General features: G+C 37.1%; 1 protein-coding gene and 2 pseudogenes across 3 annotated transcripts in view; 1 reads left to right on the top strand and 2 right to left on the bottom strand.

Moving 5' to 3' along the window:
• REC114 (REC114 meiotic recombination protein) overlaps positions 1–23,152 on the top strand; it is a 130,786-nt gene that overhangs the window by 59,569 nt on the left and 48,065 nt on the right. The gene's annotated exons all lie outside the window — the stretch shown is intronic.
• LOC107528633 (large ribosomal subunit protein uL30 pseudogene) lies at positions 12,239–12,855 on the bottom strand (annotated as a pseudogene).
• On the bottom strand, positions 15,690–16,152 carry LOC107528644 (AP-1 complex subunit sigma-2 pseudogene; annotated as a pseudogene).

Genomic DNA, 23,152 nt, shown 5'->3' with positions numbered 1-23,152 from the left:
GGAAAATAGATGATAAACAAATCAGGATATTTTAAGGGACTGCTGGGACAACATCAAGTGCACCAACATTCACATCATGGGGGCCCAGAACTAGAAGAGAGAGAGCAAGAAATTGAAAACCTATTTGAAGAAATGATGGAAAAAATTTATAACCTGGCAAAGGAAATAGACATACAAGCCTAGAAAATGCAGACATTTACAAACAGGAGAGTCCAAACAAGATGAACCCAAAGAGATCCACACATAATAAAAATGCGAAAGGTTAAAGACAAAGAGAGAATCTTAAAAATAGCAAGAGGAAAGCTGTTAGTTATGTACAAGAAAGCTACCATAATAAGATTGCCAGCTGATTTCTCAATAGAAACTTCGCAGGCCTGAAGGGATTGGCATGAAATATTCAAAGTGATTAAAGGCAAGGACATAGAATCAAGATTACTCTACCCAGCAAATGTATCATTTAGAATCCAAGGAGAAATAAAAAGTTCCCAAGACAAGAAAAAACAAAATGTGTTCATCACCACTAAACCAGTATTACAAGAAATGTTCAAGGAACTTCTTTAAGAAGAAAAGATAAAAAGTATGAATAAGAAGCCCTAGCCAGCTTGCCTTAGTGGTTAGAGTGTCAGCATGAGGACTGAAGGGTCCTGGGATTTGATTCCAGCTAAGGCCACATACCTCAGTTGCAGGCTTGATCCCTGGCCCCAGTTGGAGTGCGTCAGGCAGCAACCAATTAGTGTGTCTCTCTCACATCAATGTTTCTTACCCCCTCTTTCCTTCCACTCTCTCTGAAAAGCAAAGGAAAAAATATCCTCGGGTGAGGATAAAAATATATATATGAATAAGAAAATGGAGGAAAGAAACATATTCTCACTGACAAAGGCAAACACATAAAAGCAGTATATTAACCAGCTATGAAGCTAGTACAAAGGATAAAAGGGAAAAATAGGAAGAAAATGTGTAATTGCAACAATAAACTAAGCTATACACACAAACACAAAAGAAGTAAAAAATAATGACAAAAACATAAACGTAGAGGAGGTTAGTAAAAATTGTAATGATTTTAGAATGTGCTGGAACTTACACGGCCATCAACTTAAAATATACTGCTGTAAACATAACTTGGTATATTTGAAGCACATGATAACCACAAACCAAAAATCTACAAGAGGTATACAAGAAATAAAGAGAAAGGAATTCAGATACAACACTACAGAAAGTCATATATACAACTACAAAAAAGAACTACGAAACTACAAAAAAGAACCAGTCAAAAATGAGGACTATAAATAACTGAAATGAAGAATACGTTAGATGGAATCAATAGCAGATTAGATGAAGAAGAGGATTAAATCAGTGATTTGGAAGACAAGGTAGTGGAAAAAACACCCAAACTTATACAAAGAGATAAGAACTATAAAAAAGAACCAGTCAAAAATGAGGACTATAAACAACTGAAATGAAGAATACATTACAAGAGAAGAGAGTAAGAGAATGAGAAAGGAACAAAGAATAATTACAAAACCAATTAGAAAACAATTTATAAAGTGAGAGTGACTACATACCTGTCTATAATTATTTTAAATGTAAACAGACTAAATGCAGCAATCAAAAACCAGGTTGCCTGAATGGATATGAAAACAAGACCTTTACAAATACTTCCCACAAGAGACTCACTTCAGATGGAAAGATACACACAGACTGGAAGTAAAGGGATCAAAATGGGTATTTTAGGAATAGGGAGAAGTTATACTTACCTTGTTGGGGGAGGGAGGCTGCAAGGGGTGTTTCGGAGGTGAGATCCCCAGTGTAAAGAAGGCCTGCGGAGCCGACATTGAGAGGACGATTCCACCTTTATTGTGTACAATGCTGGTTATATAGACTATAGCAAGCAGTGTGCTAATGTTGAATGTGCAGTTGCATCATGCTGGATCACCATTACTTAAGGGAGCCGATTACATAAGACTAAGCTGCATGTGCAGTCACATTCCACTGCCCATGCTTACATAAGGTCACCATCATGTGCACATGCAGGATGGTCAGCATCATGGATGGGACATTGAGACCTACAAGCCCCTCCCTGCCACACCCAACAGACCTTCTCCCAAGTCCATATTGGAATTACAACTAAATTATACAATAACCTGAATAACCAATCGAAGACTAACTGAATGGAAGAATTTACAGAAGAAGCTACATAAGGACTGGTAGGAAAGGTAGAGACTCAAAAATTTCTGGTTCTGCACCATAGCTGAAAATCCAGAGGGTTATCTCAGCCTCAGAGTGCCCCTTGAGGAGCGTGGGGTCTCAACCCAGCACTGGGTTCCCCAGCCCAGAGCACCAGAGCCAGGAAGAGGAGCCCACATATCATCTGACTGTGAAAATCAGTGGGGATTCTTTTCACCAGGGAGAAATGGGAGACTACTAGAAACCCAGGTGCCCTCTTAAAGGGCCAATGCACAAAATCTCATTTGTAGCCACTCACCCTGGACTCCCACAAAGGGAGGGAGGCTCAGAGCAGACTCATGTCAGGAGAGACTGGGTCAGGAGAGACTGGGTTGTGTGGCTCTGGGGAGAGAGCTGCAGGGACAACTGCCAGCGTCCCTGTGCTGAGTCCCTCTCCTACATTGCTCACACATGTCATCATTCTTGGGTGGAGCACTCCTTTCCATATAGTATCAGCCTGGGGGAATGCAATAGCCCCACCCTCCTGACTACCTGTGGCTCCACCCTACTGAGGAGTCAGCTGCTTTGGCATGGAGTGTAGAGGTCTGGGCATACTCAGGGGTTATCAGAAACTGAGTGTGTAGCGCTGGGGCGAGGGCCATCACGCCCTCTTCCTGCAGCCTGACTGGCACCACCCTCCCAAATTCTGGCACCCCTGCCCTCCAAGCTAGGGCTCTTGAGGAGGTCAGGCTAGAATCAAGGACAGACTGAGTTGTCTGGCTCTAGGGTGGTGACTGCTTTTCTCACCCATGCCCCACTGGTGAAGAGCCCTCACTTCACAAGGCCAAAATCTTGGTCTGTTTGGGCCTGATGAACTCTGCTGGCCTTACCCTGACAAATCCCTGAGACCCTGACCTACTACAAATGTCTGCTGGCACCTGGCAGGTGGCAGCTGGTTTTGGTGTACTCTGGGATATGAGTGGTCTCAGATGCAGCACTGGCTTTGAGTTTGAATCTACATCAATCTGGAGAACACCAGTCACCCCTACTAGTGACTCACTGAGGACCTATTTCACACAACTCAAGTACCACCAGAGGCTCTTTCAATGACAGCCTAATAGGCAGCAGGCAGGTGGAGGCAGATAGGGTACCTTAGGACATTTGCTGACCTACTCCAAAACTCGGTACTGGTGGAAGCTCACCACCATGAACACCTTGGCTCCTCCCACATACACCCAGGCTCAACAGAGGCAGCTACAAACTGTGGATCACTTTGTAGCTCCAAACAGGTGGCCCAAACCAGTCACAGGCAGATCTGACATTGAACTGCACCGGAGTCTTTCCCAAGAAGCCCCAGAACCAACATACACTATGGTGGGCTTCAGACCACACCAGAGCAGGACCCAATTAATTCCATAAGCAACACATTCAGAGGGATATCACAGCAGGCACCACAGGTGAATTCCATTTCATGTGGTCAACACCCACACAACAGCTAAAACACTGTGGTCAGGGCTGATCCTCACCAGCCTGAGGGTCAACCAGCCTGAGGGTCAACCCCACACACAGATGGGTCAACAGCAATCAAGGATCAACTACCGCAAGAGGGCTCACGAGGGATATTCCAGGAGCATCTTGCTCAGGTGATCAGGGACTACACTACTGAGCCCCACAGGATACTTACTACATAAGGCCATCATACCAATACTAAGAGACATAGATCTACTTAACACACAGAAACAAATACAGAGAGGCAACCAAAATGGGGGACAAAGAAACATGCCCCACATGAAAAAAAAACAACAGGAGAAATTTGCAGAAAAAGAACTAAATGAAATGGAGGCAGCAACCTACCAATACAGAGTTTAAAACAATGGATATATGGATGCTCAAGGAACTTAGGGGGAGAATGGATGAACTCAGTGAGAACTTAAACAAAAAAATAGTAAGGATAAAAGAAGACATAGAAACCATAAAAAAGACCCAGTCAGAAATAGGAACACAATATCTGACATGAAGAATATGCTAGAGGGAATCAACAGAAGGTTAGATGAAGCAGAGGACCAAGTCAGTGGTTTGGAAGACAAGGTAGCAGAAAACACCAAGTCAGAGCAGAAAAAAACATTTTTTTTAAAAATGAGGATAATTTAAGGGACCTCTAGACCAACATGAAGTATAACAAGTTCCGCATACTGAGTACCACAAGAAGAAGAGAGAGAACAGAGGATTGAAAACCTATTTGAAGAAATAATGACTGAAAACTTCTTTAACCTGGTAAAGGCAAAAGACACACAAGTCCAGGAAGCACAGAGAGTCCCAAAGAGGCCCACACCCAGACACATCATAATTAAAATGCTAAAGGTGAAAGACAAAGAGAGAATCTTAAAAGCAGCAAGGGAAAGACAGTTACCTATAAGAGAGTTCCCATAAGACTGTCAGCTGATTTTTCAACAGAAACATTTCAGGCCTAAGGGATTGGCACAGAATATTCAAAGTGATGAAAAACAAGGACCTACAACCAAGACTACTCTACCCAGCAAGGCTATCATTTAAAAGTAAAGGAGAAATAAATAGCTTCCTAGACAAGAAAAAGCTAAGGGAGGTCATTACCACCAAATCATTATTATAAGAAATGTTAAGGAACTTCTTTAAGAAAAAGAAAGAAAAAAAGAGGAACATATATAAAGAATAAAATGGCAACAAATACATACCTATCAATAATCCCTTTAAATGTAACTGGCTTAAACGCTTTAATCAAAAGACATAGGTGGCTGAATGGATAAGAAAACAAAGCCTGTGTATATGCTGTCCACAAGAGACCCACATCAGAATGAAAGACACACACTGACTGAAAGTAAAGGGATGAAAAAAGATCTTTTATGTAAATAGAAATGAAAAAAATCAGGGACAGCAATACGTATATCAGACTAAGTAGATGTTAAAACAAAGGCTATAATAAGAGACAAAAAACTACATTACATAATAATAATAAAGGGGGGATCAATCCAACAAGAGGAGATAACCCTTGTAAACATTTATGCACCCAACATAGGAGCACCTAAATATATAAAGCAAATCTTAATGGACATAATGGGAGAAATCAACAGCAATACAGTCATAGTGGAGAATTTTACCACTTCATTGACATCAATGGATAGATCTTCCAGACAGAAAATAAACAAGGAAACAGTGGCTTTAAATGACACAATAGATCAGATGGATTTAATTGACATTTTCAAAGCATTTCTCCCCAAAGCAGCCAAATACACATTTTTGTCAACTGCACATGGAACATTTTCTAGGATAGACCACATGTTAGGACACAGAACAAGTCTCAGTAAATTTAAGAAGACTGAAATCGTATCAAGCGTCTTCTCTGACCACAATGGTATGAAACTAGAAATCAGTTACAAGAAAAAAACTAGTCCTGGCCAGTGTAGCTCAGTACTCAGGGCATCAGCCCACACACTGAGAGTCACAGGTTCAGTTCAGGTCAAGGGTATATATGTGGATTGCAGGGTTGTTCCCTGACCCTGGTCTGGGTGCGTTCAGGAAGCAACCAGTTGATGTGTCTCTCTCACATTAATGTCTCCCTCTCCCTCCCTCTTTTCTCTCCCCCATCCCTCCCTTCCACTCTAAAAATCAATGGAGAAAATATCCCTGGATGAAGATTAACAAAAAAGAAAAAAACTTGAAAACACACAAATGCATGGAGGCTAAATAACGTCACTAAACAGTGAGTGGGTTAACAATGAGATCAAGGAAGAAACCAAAAGATAAATTGAAAGAAATGAAAATGGGAATACATCAACCCAAAAGTTATGTGAATGGTGAAAGTAGTTCTAAGAAAGGAAGTTCTTAGCTTTATGGGCCTACCTCAAGAAACAAGAAAAATCTCAAATAAAATATCTGACCTTACTCCTAAAGGAGCTAGAAAAAGAACAATAAGCAAAACCTAAAGTTAATAGAAGGAAGGAAATTATAAAGATCAGAGTGGAAATAAACAAAATAGAATCTAAAAAAAAATACAAAAGATCAGTGAGCCTGGCCAGCATGGCTCAGGGGTTGAGTTGTCAACCTATGAACCAGGAGGTCACAGTTTGATTCCCGGTTGGGGCACATCCCTGGGTTGCGGGCTCGATCCCCAGTGAGAGGCGTGCAGGAGGCAGCCATTCCATGACTTTCTCTCATCATTGATGTCTCTGTCTTTCTCTCTCCCTCTCCTTTCCTCTCTCTGAAATTAATAAAAACAATTTTTTAAAAAATCAATGAAACCAAGAGCTGGGTTTTCAAATAAAGGCAAACAAGATTAATAAACGTTTAACCAGACTCATCAAGGAAAAAAATTGAGAAAATCTAAATAAATAAAATTAGAAATTAAAGAGAAGAAGTAACAACTGATACCACAGATATACAAGGGATTATACGAAAATATGGTGCACAACTACATGCCAACAAATTGAACAATCTGGAAGAAATGCATAAATTTTTAGAAACATACAACCTCCTAAACTGAATCAAGAAAAGAAACAGAAAATCTGAACAGACTGACTACAACTAATGAAATTGAAGCAGTAATTTTTTAAAAAGTTCAACAAAAAAAAGTACGGGACTGGGTGGCGTCAGAGGTGAATTTTAACAAACATTCAAAGAACTAACACCTTTTTTTTTTTTTTTTTAACCATTCCAAAAAATTCAAGAGGAGGAAAGACTTCTAAGCTCATTTTACAAGGTCAGCATTATCTTAATTGCAAAACCAGATAAAGACTTACAAAGAAAGAAAATTGTAGACCAATGTCCCTGATGAACATACTTGCAAAAGTCTTCAACAAAATATTAGCAAACCAAATTCAGCAATACATTAAAAAGATCGTATATGACTATCAAGTGGGATTTGTTTCTGGGATGCAAGTTTGGTCCAATATCTGCAAATCAATTAACATGATATACCATATAAACAAAATGAAGGATAAAAATCATATGATCATATCAATAGATGCAGAAAAAGCATTTGACAAAATTCAGCATCCATTTATGATAAAAAATCTCAGCAAAGTGGGTATAGGGTAGAGGGAACATATTTCAACATAATAAACGCCATATATGACAACCCTACGTCTAATAACATATTCAGAAAAAGCTGATGGCTTTTTCTTTAAGATCAGGAACAAGACAGGGATACTCATTTTTACCACTCTTATTCAGTGTAGTACTGGAAACCCTACCCACAGCAATCAGACAATAAGAAATAAAAGGTATCATCCAAGTTCAAAAGGAAGAAATAAAACTGTCATTATTTCCAGATAACATGACACTAAACAGGGTGGGGCAAAAGTAGTTTTACAGTTGTTCCTATATAAAAATAATACAATAACTAATAAATAATGATATAAGAATAAACTATTTTGTGTACTCACAATCATAAACCTACTTTTGCACCACCCTTATATAGAGAACCCTAAAGATTTCACCAACAAACCACTAGGACTGATAAATGAATTCAGTCAAGTAGCAGGATACAAAATTAATATTCAGAAATCAGTTGTATTTTATACACCAATAAGGAATTATCAGAAATAGAAATTAAGAAAACAGTCCCACTTACAATTGCATCAAAAAGAATAAAATACCTAGGAATAAACTTAAATAAAAGAGTTAAAAGACTTGTACTTAGAAAACTATAAGGCATTGAAGAAAAAAATTCCATACAAATAAGTGGAATACTTTACCATGCTCATGGACAGAAAGGATTAACATCATTAAATTGTCCATACTACCCAAAACAATCTACAGATTCAATGCAATCCCTATCAAAACACCAATGGCATTTTTCACAGAACTAGAACAGATAATTTAACAATGTATATGGAACTTCAAAGGCCCTGAATAGCCACAACATTCTTTGGAAAGAACAAATTTGGAGGTATAATGTTAACTGATATCAAACTATACTACAAGGCCATAGTAATCAAAACAGAATGGTACTGGCATAAAAACAGACACATAGATTAATGGAACAGAAAAGAGAACTAAGAATAATCCCACACCTATGTGATCAATTAATCTATGACAAAGGAAGCAAGAATATACAATGAAGAGACAATTTCCTTAAAAAATGGTGTTGGGAAAACTGGACAGACACATGCAAAAGAATGAAACTTCATTACTTTCTTATACCATATACAAGAATAAACTCAAAATGGATTAAAGACTGAAATGTAAGACCTGAAAACACAAAACTCCTAGAAGAAAACATAGGCAGTAAACTCTTTAACATTATTCTTAGTAGTAGTATTTTGGATATGTCTCCTCAGGCTAGGGATACAAAAGAAAAAAAGAAACAAATTGGACTACATCAAATAAAAGGTATTGCACAGTAAACAATCAACATAATCAAAAGACAGTCTACTGCCCTGACCGGTGAGGCTCAGTTGGTCAGAGCATCGTCCCGTGCACGAAAAGGCTGTGGGTTTGCTTCCCAGTCAAGGCATATACCTAGGTTACAGGTTAGATCCCTGATCAGCACATGTATGGAAGGCAACCAATTGATGTTCTCTCTCACATCGATACTTATCTCTCTCTTTCTCCCTCTTTTCCTCTCTCCTCTCTCTAACATCATTAAGTTTATCCTCAGGTGAAGATTTTAAAAAAGCCTACTGAATGGGAGAAGATATTCACCAAATGTAATATCCAAAATATAAGGATACAACTTAACACCAAAATAACAAACAATCCGACTAAAGACTGAGCAGAGGACCTGAATAGACATTTCTCCAAAGAGGATATACAAATGGCCAATAGACACATGAAAAGATGCTCAATATCACTAATCATCAGAGAAATGCAAATTACAACTGAAATGAGATATCACCTCACACCTCTCAGGACAGTTATTATCAATAAATCAATAACAATGTTGGTAAGGATGTAGAGAAAAGGGAACCTTGGTAAACTGTTGGTGGGACTGTAAATTGGTGTAACCACTATGGAAAACAGTAAGTACTTCCTCAAAAAATTAAAGATAGTACTACCATATGATTCAGTGATCCCACTTTTAGGTACATATTTAAGAAATTCAAAACACTAACTCAAAAAGACATATGCACCCCTATGTTCATTGTAGCATTGTTTTCAGTAGCGAAGATATGAAAGCAACCTGAGTATCCATCAATAGACAAATAAAGAAGAGGTGCTACATACATATATAGGTACATCTATACAGTGGAATATTACCCAGCCATAAAAAATGAAATCTTGCCATTTGTGACATGAATGGACCTAGAGGGTATTATACTAAGTAAAATAAGTCAGACAGAGAAAGACACGTACTATATGATTTCACTTATATTTGGGATCTAAAAAACAAAATAAATGAACAAACAAAACAGAAATGAACTCATAGATACAGAGAACAGACTGATTTGTTGCCAGATGGGATGGGGGTTAGGGGAAAGGATGAAAAATGGTAAGGGATTAAAAATGTACAAATTTCCAGTTATAAAAACAGTCATGGGGATGTGAAGTACAACATAGGGAATATAGTCAATAATATTTAATAACTATGTGTAGTGCCAGGTGGGTACTAGACAAACTGAGGGCAATCAACTTATATAAATGTATAATGACTATGCTGTACACCTGAAACTAATATAAAATTATAAAAAATTTAAAAACAGAAATAGCACTGCTATGAACATTCTAGTACATACCTTTCAGTAAGCACTTGTATGCATTTTTGTTGGACTTATAACTAGGAATGAAATGGACAAGGTTGAAGTAAGACAGCACTTCTCATACTTTAATGTGCATATAAATTACCTGGGCTCTTGGTAAAATGTTGATTGTGAGTCAGAAGGTTTTTGGTATAGTCTGAGGTTTTGTGTTTCTAACAAACTCCTAGGTGATGCTGTTGCTACTAATTTATGGGCACACTCTGATGGACAGGTCATGGGTTATCCCTGCATTCAGCTTTGGTAGATACTACCATAGAGGTTTCCAAAGTGACTATGCCCGATTTACACTTTCCATAATAATGTACGAGAGTGCTCCACATTCTTGTTTTTGTTTTGGTAGGCATGTAGTGATATCTCATTATGGTTTTAATTTATACTTTTGTAATTACTAATGAAATTGTTTTTCTTATGTTTATTGGTCATCTCGATATCCCATTTTGTGAAATGTCTGTTGAAATCTTGTGCTCATTTTTCCATTTGGTTATAATTGATTTAGTTTTTACTTCTGCTGTTACCTTTTTATTACCTTTTTTCTACTATTACATCTTTTATTCATCTTATTCTTTTCTTATTTCTTTTAGTTTCCTACCTACGTCTACCTTACTCTTAAACTAACCTCAATCTGTTACCCAATATCTGATCCTTCATCTTGTTTCAAAGAACCTTTTTTTAAAATTTTTATATTTCATACAGTGCAAATTTAACTGAAATTTACTTGTTTCCAGATTCTTCTCAAAATTATATGCCCCTTTTTATATCTCAAGTGTTGTATCCTCCTCTTTATTGCCGCAGGGCGGTTTCCTGGATTCAGGATGGCTTTGCTTTTTTGTCCTTTTCCTCCCGCTTCCTCCACCCCGAACCCCTTTTATTTATCCCTATGCTTGGAGACGTCTCATCTGGAGGCCTGTTGGTGGATGCACCTGCATTAACCTCACTGTCCTTGGGTACTAATAGATTTTCCTTTCAAGCATTACATAAGAGACCCAGTTAATAGAAATGTATATTTTTGTTCATCAACCCAGAAGCCTGAGAGGAGTGGATTGGGAGCCTGTCCTAGCAGGGGAGTGACATCTCTGTCCAATTTCTTCTATGAGGAATGGGTATTTTGCTAGCCACAAGGCCAGTGAGTATACTATAGTTATCTATCCACCTTCCTGGTATACCTGCCCTGTTTCGGGAGAAAGTCTTAGATTTCCTAGATCATTGTTTGGTGTGCTGCAGTGCGTCTCCTTGGACATGGTTGTTTCCAATGCTCTTGATTGGTGGTGGTAAACGGATTCCATGTGGAGGGTTTCTCATTTTTTCCTATGGCCACCCATTCCCTAGCTCTTACCTTTCTTATTAATGGTGTTTATGCCAGTATCTCTTCTGCTTTCTCTAAGTCACAGCATTCCTTTCTCAGGAGGATAAGTCACTAGTTGGCTCTTGACATCTTTTTTCTATTCAGATCTATCTTACGATGTCTTTCAGATATTCTTCAACAGTTTTGCCATATGAATGACATCCATTCTTAGTTTCTAGTATTGATGTAGTTCTCTCCCATTTTAGATTTGTTTTGGCATTTTAATTGTGATGGAATTAGGTGTGAGTTAAATGCCTCTATTTAAGATGTTATCATACCTGGATGTTTAAACCTTTTAGATTATTCTTCTCCCCACTAAAACACTTTAAGCATTCCACAAAAATGTACCTTTTCTCACTATATGGTAACAAATAGTTAACGTTTTGCAATTTTCTATGATGTTTGGTTGGTTGGTATCTCAGATGAGGTTATGTTTTAATAATTGGGTGATCTGCTATCAGTGAATTAAAATATCCAAATACAAATCAGGAACATTTATCTAGATGAAAGTAATTAACTTCCTGTATATAGTGGATCAGACAAGCAAAGCCCTCTAATTGGGTGATCTTTGACCTAAGTCTGAGCTACTTTGTTATACTAAGTGAAGTGAGAGTGATATCTAGCTTTACTGATACAGTAATGGCTCTAGGGAATTTAAGGACTTATCTAGCCTGCTATGCTTTTAAAACTATAATTATACTTTTGTTCTGTTGTATGGCATTGTGGCCTTTTGTGTATATCTTGTTATTCTTTCTTTAAGGACTAATTCTTGACAGTTCTGAAAAGAGTTTCTATTTTGTATTTAAGCTCTTGAAGCCAATAATATTAACCCTTTCATCTCTTATCTTTCTTCTCTCTAAAGTGAGTCATAACTTTGGAATAATACTTTTGAAAGGATATTAGCTACCCCAAAAGAGAGTTTATTTATTTATTTATTCATTTTTAAAGTACTCTCTGTTTATTAACTGACTGGATTACAGAAATAACCATGGTAGATACCTTAGTTCATCCTTCTGATTAGCCTGTTGATCTAGTCTTTCCTGTTACCAGCATCTCCACCTTCTACAAAATGGGTGGTCTTTTTCTTCATTCCACCTTATAGAGAAGATAATTTGAAGGGCCACAGGAAGTTGTTTGCTTCTTTGAAGCATTTCCCAACAGCACAGATCTCATGAATCAGATGCTCCATGCAGATGATGCCATATTTACCAATGAATCAAGCAATCAATGTGTTATCTGTCTGGGCAACTCGTTTTTTGTTGATTTTGCCACAACCACGCTTGTAGATCAGTTCATTTACTGATTTCAGGTTTGGGTATCCCCGTGCAATATATGGTTCCACAATCCTCAGGATGTGAATCAAAGCCGTGTTGAGCTTAACAAAGATGCCATTGAGTATCTGGTAAAGGCAAAGAAGCTGCAGGCCTTTGGGCTCACACCATTGATACATCTGATCCTGATGACAAATGCCAGTTTGAGTTCCACAGGTACATAGAAGTTGCCAGCTTTTCTTGTCACCTTAGCCATTCAAATCTCAGATCTGTATATCGGCCTATATGCCTTGTGATAGTGCTTAGCTTTTTTATAGATAAGTTTCCTCTTTGCCTTTCAAAGCATCTTTTGGGAAAACTTCTTTCTTAGGTGCTTGATCTTCAGCTCTGCGAAATTCCTTCGCTTCTTCTTAAGAAGAAGGAAACTGTTGAAATGTTTATGTTGATGGGTAGTTCACCAGTTATCTGTAATAAGTCTTATCATCGGTGCCATAACTCAAAATGAAACATTGTAAATACTACAGTCTTAAAGCTTTTACAGTGAAAACTTTCAAAACAAGTTTCCTTATTTCTCTTATTACTTTTGACTGCAACAAAATAATTCTTGGTTGAATTTACTGCCCTATTTACCCTCTTATCAAATTACATGACACAGGTTTAGTGCTAGTAATCAGCCATGCTTCTGGATTCCTTCTCTTGTTAAGAGGTTGTAGAATTCAGAGTCTTTCTGAAAACACCTTTGGTATATGATTTCCCCCCTGCTATATTTGTCTATACTAGTTTCAACTGGATCAGTGTTACTTGGGTTTTTTTAAAAAATGGTAATTATTTTATTATTATTTGGGAAAATGTTATTTTTTTATATCACTAATCATTAACAAAGGGGATATGAGCAGAATTTACTTGGACTATTACTACTTAAAATCTTCTTTTTAAACCTTTCATTTAATACTTGTGAGTGTTTAATACTTCAGTGGAGCTTATTGAGGAGACAATTTATAGATTTGAAACGAAGAAAATTCAGTTCCAAATAATGTGATTTAGATTGTAAGCACTAACACCATAATCTTCTTTAAAAATTTTTATTGGGAAATAATTTCAAACTTATAAAAAAGATGCAAAAATAGTGCAAGGAATTCCCATATACCCTTTACCCAGCTTTTCTCAAATGTTAATATTTAGCATAGAGCAATAATTGAAACCAGGAAGTTAACATTGACACAGTACTAACTATTTTGCAGGCCTCCTTCTTCTGTTTTTTTTTTTTTCTTTTCAGGTTTTAAAAGTGGCACTTATTGGTTGGAAATAAGTGTGTAGTTAAGCTCTCAGTAGCATGGAATCCGCATTATTTTTTAATGAACTTGAAGTATAGGAAGACTCCTTATATCTGCCATTTATCTTGTGTGTGCTTTTAACAACCATTCAAATGGAGGTGAATTTTCAACATTTTACTGAAAAATACTTAAAAAAATTTTCCTGCCTGGCTAGGATGGCTCAGTTGGTTGGCCATCAATCTCATGCACCAAAAAGTCAGGGCACATGCCCAGGTTTTGGACTCAATCCCTGGCAAGGGGCATGCAGGAGGCAGCCAATTGATGTTGCGCTCTCGCATCGATGTTTCTCCCTCTCTCTCCCTCCCCTGTCCTCTCTCTAAAAATCAAATATTTTTTAGAATTTTCTCCTTCAGCCGCTATCTACAGTTTGACAAGCTTTTGGAAACAGGTAGGTAAAAACACACTACAGTGGTGTACATTGAACGTTTATTACACCTAATTGGTGATGTGAGGGGCAGCGTACACGTGCCCTGAATATTGGTCACAGTCACAACAAAGCTTAATCCAGTGCAGCAATTACAAATGAAAGTATAAACTGTGAAGAAATGTTTACACATGGAGTATGTATAAAAGTGACATTTCGCCCTAGCCCTTTTGGCTCAGTGGTTAGAGCTTCAGCCCTCCGACTGAAAGGTCCTGGGTTTGATCCCGTACCTCACTTGCAGGCTCGATCCCCCAGCCCTGCTCAGGGCTCATGTGAGAGGCAACCAATCGATGTGTCTCTCTCATATCAATGTTTCTCTCTCTCTCTTCCACTCTCTCTGAAAAGCAATGGAAGAAATATCGTCAGGTGAGGATTAAAAAAAAAGTGATATTGAAACAGCTTTTAAAAATACATGGCCCACTAATGCCATTTTACCTCATTCAGCTCTCACTTTTCTATGAAAGATGGTATGTTTTTATTTTTATAAGATTTCTTATAACTAGACAATGCCATGGAAGGGCAGAAAGTGGCCCTAAAGTTTGCAGCACTCGTAAGTAGAGGGAAGCAGTAGGGGTGAGCAAAATAAATGTGGCTGCAACAAGCACTCCAGAAGGAACATTAGTGCTTTAAATGACTTAGTCAATACTTTGTAGAGAGAGTAACGTATTTTCCGTAAGAATCTGTCATGAAGAATTCCTGATAAGTCAACATTCCCATTTTATTGTGGGACATCAAAAGCAATCCAACTAAGTGACTAAATGCTTATGACCACAAAAATTTCTCAGTAGTCAAATGTTCCTTGGCCTTAAAAATAACATGCTTACTGTTATGAAACAATCAGTCTCTGTTCTTCATCCGGGTTTGGAATGTTAAAGTAATAATTTTTAACGTAAAACAGCATAATTCCAATTTAGTCATATGTGCATTCCCTTTGTTTTTAGATATGTAGTCTCCAATAAGAATCTTTGGTATAAATTTGGTTTTTTTGTTAAGTTTCAACAGAGTTAAATTTTTATTCATTTGATATGTGATATGTCAATTACATTTAATCTCATATATGCTGAAGTACAGTGGTCTTTGGTTTCATAGGTTTCTTTTGCTAAAGATAGTAATTAGTAAATGTATATTGCCTGATTGTCATTTTCATAGATATAATCAGATTAAGAGAAACAGAACTATAAGCCTTAAAGTATCCAGGAACCTTTCTTTTTCTCTATCACTCTAATTTATATTTAAGTCCCATAAGTTGTCAATTGATTAACCAAATTTCCCTTTAAAAATAAATTTGTATAGGCCTGAATGAAGCAGCTTAGCAAAACAGTAATACTGACAAGACATCATCTTATACCATTAACTAACATGGACATGAAGGCAGTGTGTGAAATGCCAGAAGTCTTCAACAAAGGAGGAAAGTTATGTCAGTCAAGTCTCTTCAAGAATACTACTTGGGGTTTCAGCTTCTTCCTGCAGTAGATCAGCCTGCTGAATTTCTTTAAGGACACTTTTCTTGGATGTTTCCTGAACTTCCTCTCCCAAAAGATACTCATCCAAAATAAAATAAGCCTTCTCAAAATTTAAGATGATATCGAGTTCACACACACTGCCAAATACTTCTCAAGTAATTTCACATAATGATGAATTATTTCCAGGGTAATTAGTTCAGTGTCCTGATCCTCCGTAGCACAGCAAAAATATAGACTAGCATATATCTTGTAAACAATCTTCAGATCACTCCACTCAAGAAAGCTGCACATTTTAATTTTCCATGCTAAAATGGTTTGAACAAGTTCCCTTGCAATCTTTTTCTTCTCTTTGACAATAGCAGGACATACCATTTCTGCAGTCAAAACCTTCCTTGAAACCTAAAAAGCAACATAAACTGCATGGTGGCCTAGGGCTGCAGTCAGGGGAGGTGGTGGCCTGTGGCAGCTGAGGCTGAGAAGGAGAAGCCCTTTTGCTTGTGGGGAAGGCACCTGGTTAGTCACAGACCTTATTCTTATTTCTCTAGTTATCCCACCTCTCTTTTGCTTGCCTATGACCTAACTTAGGATCCCACATTGCATTTAGTTATTATGTCTCCTTGAGTGCTTCCAATCTGGGACAGTTCCTCAGTCTTTGTCTTTTATGACTTTGACACTGGCCAGTTATTTTGTAGGATGTCTCTGAAAGACAAAGACGTTTGGCCTTTCTCACTTCATCATCTCCAGAGGAGGTGCATGATATACTGATAGGTCTCATTACTAGAGCTGAATACCTTGATCACTTGGTTAAAGTGATATCTGCCTGCTTTCTCCATTGTAAAGTGACTATTTTTTTCTTTATAATTATTAAGTATCTTGTGAGGAGATATTCTGAGGTATGCAAGTTTCCTGCTTTTTATTATACTCTTGTCCACTAATTTTATTTTTTTAAAAATATATCTTTATTGATTTCAGAGAGAGGAAAGGAGAGAGAGAGAGGGAGATAGAAACATCAATGATGAGAGAGTCATTGATTGAGCCCGCAACCCCGGGCATGTGCCCTGACCGGGAATCGAACCCCAATCGCCTGGATCCCAGGTTGACGCTCAACTGCTGAGCCACGCCTGGCCAGGCATTGTCCACTAATTTTAGCATCCATTGGTGTGTCTTACCTGCAACAACTATTGCTCTGATGTTTATCAAATGGTGATTTTCTATTTCTGTGATTGTTTTTGTATTTATTAATTACAGTTCTACTGTAAGAAAGAGCTGTCCCTTTTCCTTCATTTACTGACTTATTTATTTGATGATATATTCATTTTATTCTATGGATTATCATCCATGATTATTATTATTTATTTTGCCACTAGCACCATTTTATGAGTTAGAATACCAGGATTCTTTAGTTTTCCTGTGTACCATGAAATTTGACTTTAGACAAAATATTCAACTATTCTCACTCTCAGTGCCCTCAGTAATAAAATGAAAATAATATCTGTCCTGCTGTGTATAAAATAGATTTGCAAATTGTAAAATGTGATATAAACAGTAACATTGTCATTATTTTGTTGTTTAATGCCTGTGGGTCCTAAGAGAACAGAGGCTTTTTTTTTTTTTTTCCAGAAGAAAATTTAAGATTTAATTATTTTCGACTGTTCACTTATTTCTACAGGGAAGACCAAAAATGGAAGTAGAGAGAAACAATTGTATGGAAATCAGAGGCAGAAGAATGCCAAAAGTAAATCATAGAAATACAGAGCAGCATACATTCTCACATTCTACTGTGTATAATAAATACTTTATAAATTTCCTAGGATATTATGCAATAGTAAATATATTTTTCTCACTATTAGTTTTGAAAACTCCCTGGTTTTACGTAACAAAATATCTTGCCAAGTTAAATGTGGCTTATCAAAACATTAACTTAATTTTTTCCTGCACCTTAAACTATTGTTTGATTTGGAAATATTATATATCTAGTATAGTTTATTGAGGCTATGCAAAGCACACAAAACTATAAAGCATTGTGAATGTTATTACTCTTGGCCTTTTGTCCAATTTTCTTTGCCTTTTGTGACAATACTGTGTTCAGAAGTCCTTGATGTGACTTTTTCTTATTAAGTTTCTGAATCAATACATATATCCACTGCTCCGGATCATTTGTTCCTCCATCCTGTTTGCTCTAGGTATTTGAAGGATCTATTGAACACTACATTTGTGATTTAAGATTTTTTTCTTTTGGGGATGAAGCTTTTATTTCTTCCTCTTACAACAATCAGGCAAAAAAATAGTAGACTAAGCTGCTAAGTAGGTCGACCTGCCTAAGAATGATGAGGTGGCAAATTCTAATGAGATTTCCTGACTTCAGCAGTTACTAGTGATGGGAACAGGGAGCAGAAATAGCAGTATTTGAACTGCAAATAGTCAAGGAAGAATAAATGAGTTTCCACTTTGTCTAACATTTGTAACTGAGGAAACAGTTTTTATACCACAGTGTGCTTTTTCTACTTCATATTAATGAATATGGCCAAATAAAGACATGAAGCCAGAATGAAATAAAGAGCAGATACAGTAAATAATATTAATGGATGTAGGCTATTTCAGTTGGCATGCTCTGTGTTCTTATACAGTAAAAGATTAGAAATAGACTTTCCTCGTTGTGTATGTTTATAAAACTTAACACAAGGTATTGAAGCTATCAAAGACTGCTGTTTTTTGCCACTTATATTGAGGATGGATGTTTTGTACAATCCACAAACACATAGAAATCAACAAAATATGCTGTGAACTTCAAACATTTGGGTTTAGCTTAGCTTTTAGTTTTAGCTTGAAATTTCACCTTTTTTTTGTTGGTCTTTGGCTGTTGACTTGTTTATACAATGGCACTCAGCTGAATTTTCCACTTTGTCACTGCTGTTCAACCTAGTCTGCCAAGTAACTAAAACCTCCAGCTGACAGTGAGGACATTGGGCTCTCTGGGGCACCTTCCAAGGGGTTAGCACTTCTAAGTCAATTACTGAGATTCCTTTTTTTAAACATTTATTTATTGTTGACACTATTACAGATGTCCTTCATTTTCCTCCCCTTTACTGACTCCTTCCAGTCCCCAGCCTCCCCCCCCCCCACACACACACACCTTCTGGCCATCACCACACTGTTGTCTGTGCCCATGGGCTATGCATATGTTCTGTAACTAATCCCTTCACCTTCTTTTATCCAGTACCCCATGATCCCCCTCCCCTTTGACCTCTGTCAGTATGTTCCATGTATCCATGCCTCTGTTTCTATTTTGTTCATCAGTTTATTTTGTTCATTAGATTCCACGTATAAGTGAGAACATATGGTATTAGTCTTTGTCTGGCTTATTTCACTTAGCATAATAATCTCCAGGTCCATCCATGCCGTCACAAAAGGTAAGAGTTCCTTGTTTTTTACAGCTGCATAGTATTCCATGGTGTGAATATACTACAGCTTTTTTATTCACTCATCTATTGATGGGCACTTGGGCTGTTTCCAGATCTTTGCTATTGTAAATAATGCTGCTATGAACGTAGGGGTGCATATAATCTTTCTGACTGGTATTTCAGGATTCTTAGGATATATTCCCAGAAGCAGGATCACTAGGTCAAAAGGCAGTTTCATTTTTAACTTTTTGTGGAAACTCCATACTGTTTTCCTTAGTGGCTGCACCAGTCTGCATTCCTACCAACAGTGCAAGAGGTTTCCCCTTTTCTCCACCTCCTTGCATCTTTCTGATGATTAGTGACTTTGAGCATTTTTTCATGTCTCTAAGCCATCTCTGTGTCCTCTTTGGAGAAGTGTCTATTCAGGTCCTTTGCCTAGTTTTTAATTGGTTTGTCTTCCTGGTGTTGAGTTGTATAAGTTCTTACATATTTTGGGAACTAACCCCTTATCAGACGTATCATTGGCAAATATGTTCTCCCATATAGTGGATTCCTTTTTCATTTTGTTGGTAAGGTTTCCTTTGCTGTGAAGAAGCTTTTTAGTTTGATGTAGACCCATTTGTTTATTTTACCTTTGTTTCCTTTGTCCTGGGAAATATATCAGCAAAAATATTGCTATGAGAGACTATGGTTATTTAAATCTTTTATCCATTTTGACTTTATTCTTGTGGATGGTGTAAATTGGTGGTCTAATTTCATTTTTTTGTATGTTGCTGTCCAATTTTCCCAAAACCATTTATTGAAGAGACTGTCTTGACCCCATTGTATGGTCTTGCCTTCCTTGTCAAATATTAATTGATGATAGAAACATGGGTTGATTTCTGGGCACTCTGTTCTGTTTCATTGATCTATGTGTGTGTTCTTATGCCAGTACCAGGCTGTTTTAGTTATAATAACAGTATAGTATAGTTTGATATCAGGTATTATGATATAGCCAACTTTGTTCTTCTTTCTCAAGATTGCTGTGGCTATTTGGGGTCTTTTTTTGGTTGGACATAAATTTTTGGAATATTTGTTCTAAATCTGTGAAATATGTCACTGACATTTTAATAGGAATTGCGTTGAATCTATATATTGGACATTTTGATGATGTTAATTCTTTCAATCCATGAACAGGGTATATGCTTCCACTTGTTTGTATCTTCCTTGTTTTCTTTCTTCAATGTCCTGTAGTATAGGTCTTTTACCTCCTTGGTTAAACTTATTCCTCGGTACCTTATTATTTTTATTGCTATAGTAAATGGGATTGTTTTATTAGTTTCTCTTTCTGATTGTTCATTATTGGTGTGTAAAACTGCCACCAATTTCTTAATATTAATTTTGTATCTTGCTACATTGCTGAATTCATTTATTAGATCTAGTAGTTTTTTGGTGGAGTCTTTAGGGTTTTCTATGTACAATATCATGTCATCTGCAAATAATGACAGTTTTATTTGCTCCCTTCCAATTTGAATGCCTTTTATTCTTCTTTTTGTCAGTTCCCTGTGGCTAGGATTTCCAGTACCGTGTTGAATGAGTGGTGAAGGTGGACAGCCCTGTCTCATTCTCGATCTTAAGGGAAATGCTTTTAGTTGTTGCCCATTGACTGTGATGTTGTCTGTAGGTTTTTCATATATGGCCTTTATTATGTTGACTTATGGTCCCTCTGTTCCTGCTTTATTGAGAGTTTTTAACATAAATGGGTTCTGGATTTTTATCAAATGCCTTTTCTGCATCTATTGATAAGATCATATGCTTTTTATCTTTCATTTTGTTTATGTGATGTATTACATTTATTAATTTGCAAATATTGTACCAGTCTTGCATCCCCAGAATAAATCCCACTTGATCATGTTGTATGATCTTTTACTTATTTTTTAATCCTCACCTGAGGATATTTTTTCCATTGTTTTTCAGAGAGAGTGGAAGGGATAGAGCAAGCGAGAGAGAAAGAGAAACATCAATGTGGGAGAGACACATCAATTGTTTGACTCCCACACTTGCCCTGACCAGGGCCGTGGATCAAGCCTGAAACCAAGGTACGTGCCTTTGACCAGGAATGGAACCCAAGACCCTTCAGCCTGAGGGCTGATGCTCCAACCACTGAGCCAAGCCAGCCAGGACATGTTGTATGATCTTTTAAATGTATTGCTGGATCCAATTTTCTAGTATTTTGTTGAGGATTTCAGCATGTAAATTCATCAGAGATATTGGCTTATAACTTTCTTTCTTTGTAGTATCTTTATCTGGTTGTGGAATTAGGATAATGCTGGCCACGTAAAAAGAGCTTGAAAGTCCACCCTTCTCTTGAATTTTTTGGAATAGTTTGAGAAGGATTTGCATTATTTCTTGACTGTTTGGTGAAACTCATGTGTAAAGCCATCCAGTCGAGGACTTTTGTTTGCTGAGAGGTTTTTATTTCTGCTTCAGTGTAGTTAGTTGTTATTGGTCTGTTCAGGTTGTCTGATTCCTTCTGATTCAGTTTTGGAAGATTGTATGTTTCTAGGAATTTGTCCGTTTTGCCCAGATTGTCCAATTTGTTAGCATATAGTTAGTTGTTCATAGTATTTTGTTACAATCCTTTGTATTTCTGTGAAGTCAGTTGTTATGTCTACTCTTTCATTTCTGATTTTATTTGAGTCCTCTCTCTTTTTTTCTTAATGAGTCTTGTTAAAGGTTCATCAATTTTATCTTTTTAAAGAACCAGTTCTTGGTTTCATTGATCTTTAGTATTGCTTTTTAGTTGCTATGTCATTTATTTCTGGTCTAATCTTTATTATCTCCTTCCTTCTACTTGCTCTGGGTTTCGTTTTTCTTTTTCTAGTTCTTTTTAGGTATAGGGTTAGATTTATCTGAGATTTTTCTTGCTTCTTGAGGTAGGCCTGTAATGCTATGAATTTTCCTCTTAGGACTGCTTTCTCTGTATCCCATGTGTGTTCATAGTCAGTTGTTTCCAGGAAATTTTTTTTCTTCCTTGATCTCATTGGTAACCCATTCGATGTTTAATAACATGCTAATTAGCCTCCATGTATTTGAATGTTTTTGAGGTTTTTTTATTGTAGTTTATTTCTAGTTTCATGCCATTATGATCCAAGAAGATGCTCGATATGATTTCAATCTTCTTGAATTTGTTAAGACTTATTTTGTGGAGTTTTTTCATTGTTTTTTTTCAATCCTCACCTAAGAATGTTTTGTGTTTTGTTTTCCATTGCTTTTCAAAGAGAGTGCATGTGTGGGGGAGAGAGAGAGAGCACATTGATGTGAGAGAGACACATCAATTGGTTGCCTCTTGCACGTGCCCCAACGGGTGCTGGGGATCGAGCCTGCAACCGAGGTACATGCCTTTGGCCGGAATCGAACCTGGGACCCTTCTGTTCACCGAGCTGATCCTCTAACCACTGAGTGAAACCGGCTAGGGCAAGACTTATTTTTTGTTTTAACATGTGGTCTCTGTTTGAGAATGTTCCATGTGCACTCAAGAAGAATGTATATTATGCTGCTTTGGGATGAAATGCTCTGTAAATATCAATGAAATCCACCTAATCTAGTGTGCCATTTTGAGTTGCTGTTTCCTTGTTAATTTTTTTGTTTGGAAGATCTATCTGTGATGACCGTGTGGTGTTAAAATCCCCTGCTGTGACTGTATTGCTGTCAATCTCTCCCTCAAAGTCCACTAACAGTTTTTAAAATATATTTAAATATACTTAGGTGCTCCTATATTGGGTCCATATATGTTTACAATTTCCTCTTGTTGGATTGATTACTTTAGTATTCTACATCTCTTGTTATGGCCTTTGTTTTGAATCTATTTTGTCAGACATAAGTATTGCAGCCCCAGCTTTTTTTTTGTTGTTTCCATTTGCATAGAATATTTTTTCACCCCTTCACTTTTAGCCTGTGTGAATCTTTTGTTCTGAGGTGGGTCTTTTGTAGATAGCATATATATGGGTCATGTTTTGTTATCCATTTATCTACCCTATGT

This window comes from Miniopterus natalensis, chromosome 1, assembly GCF_054644295.1.
Source record: "Miniopterus natalensis isolate mMinNat1 chromosome 1, mMinNat1.hap1, whole genome shotgun sequence".
Classification (NCBI taxonomy): Eukaryota; Metazoa; Chordata; class Mammalia; order Chiroptera; family Miniopteridae; genus Miniopterus; species Miniopterus natalensis.
This window is presented reverse-complemented; position numbering and strand designations above follow the sequence as displayed.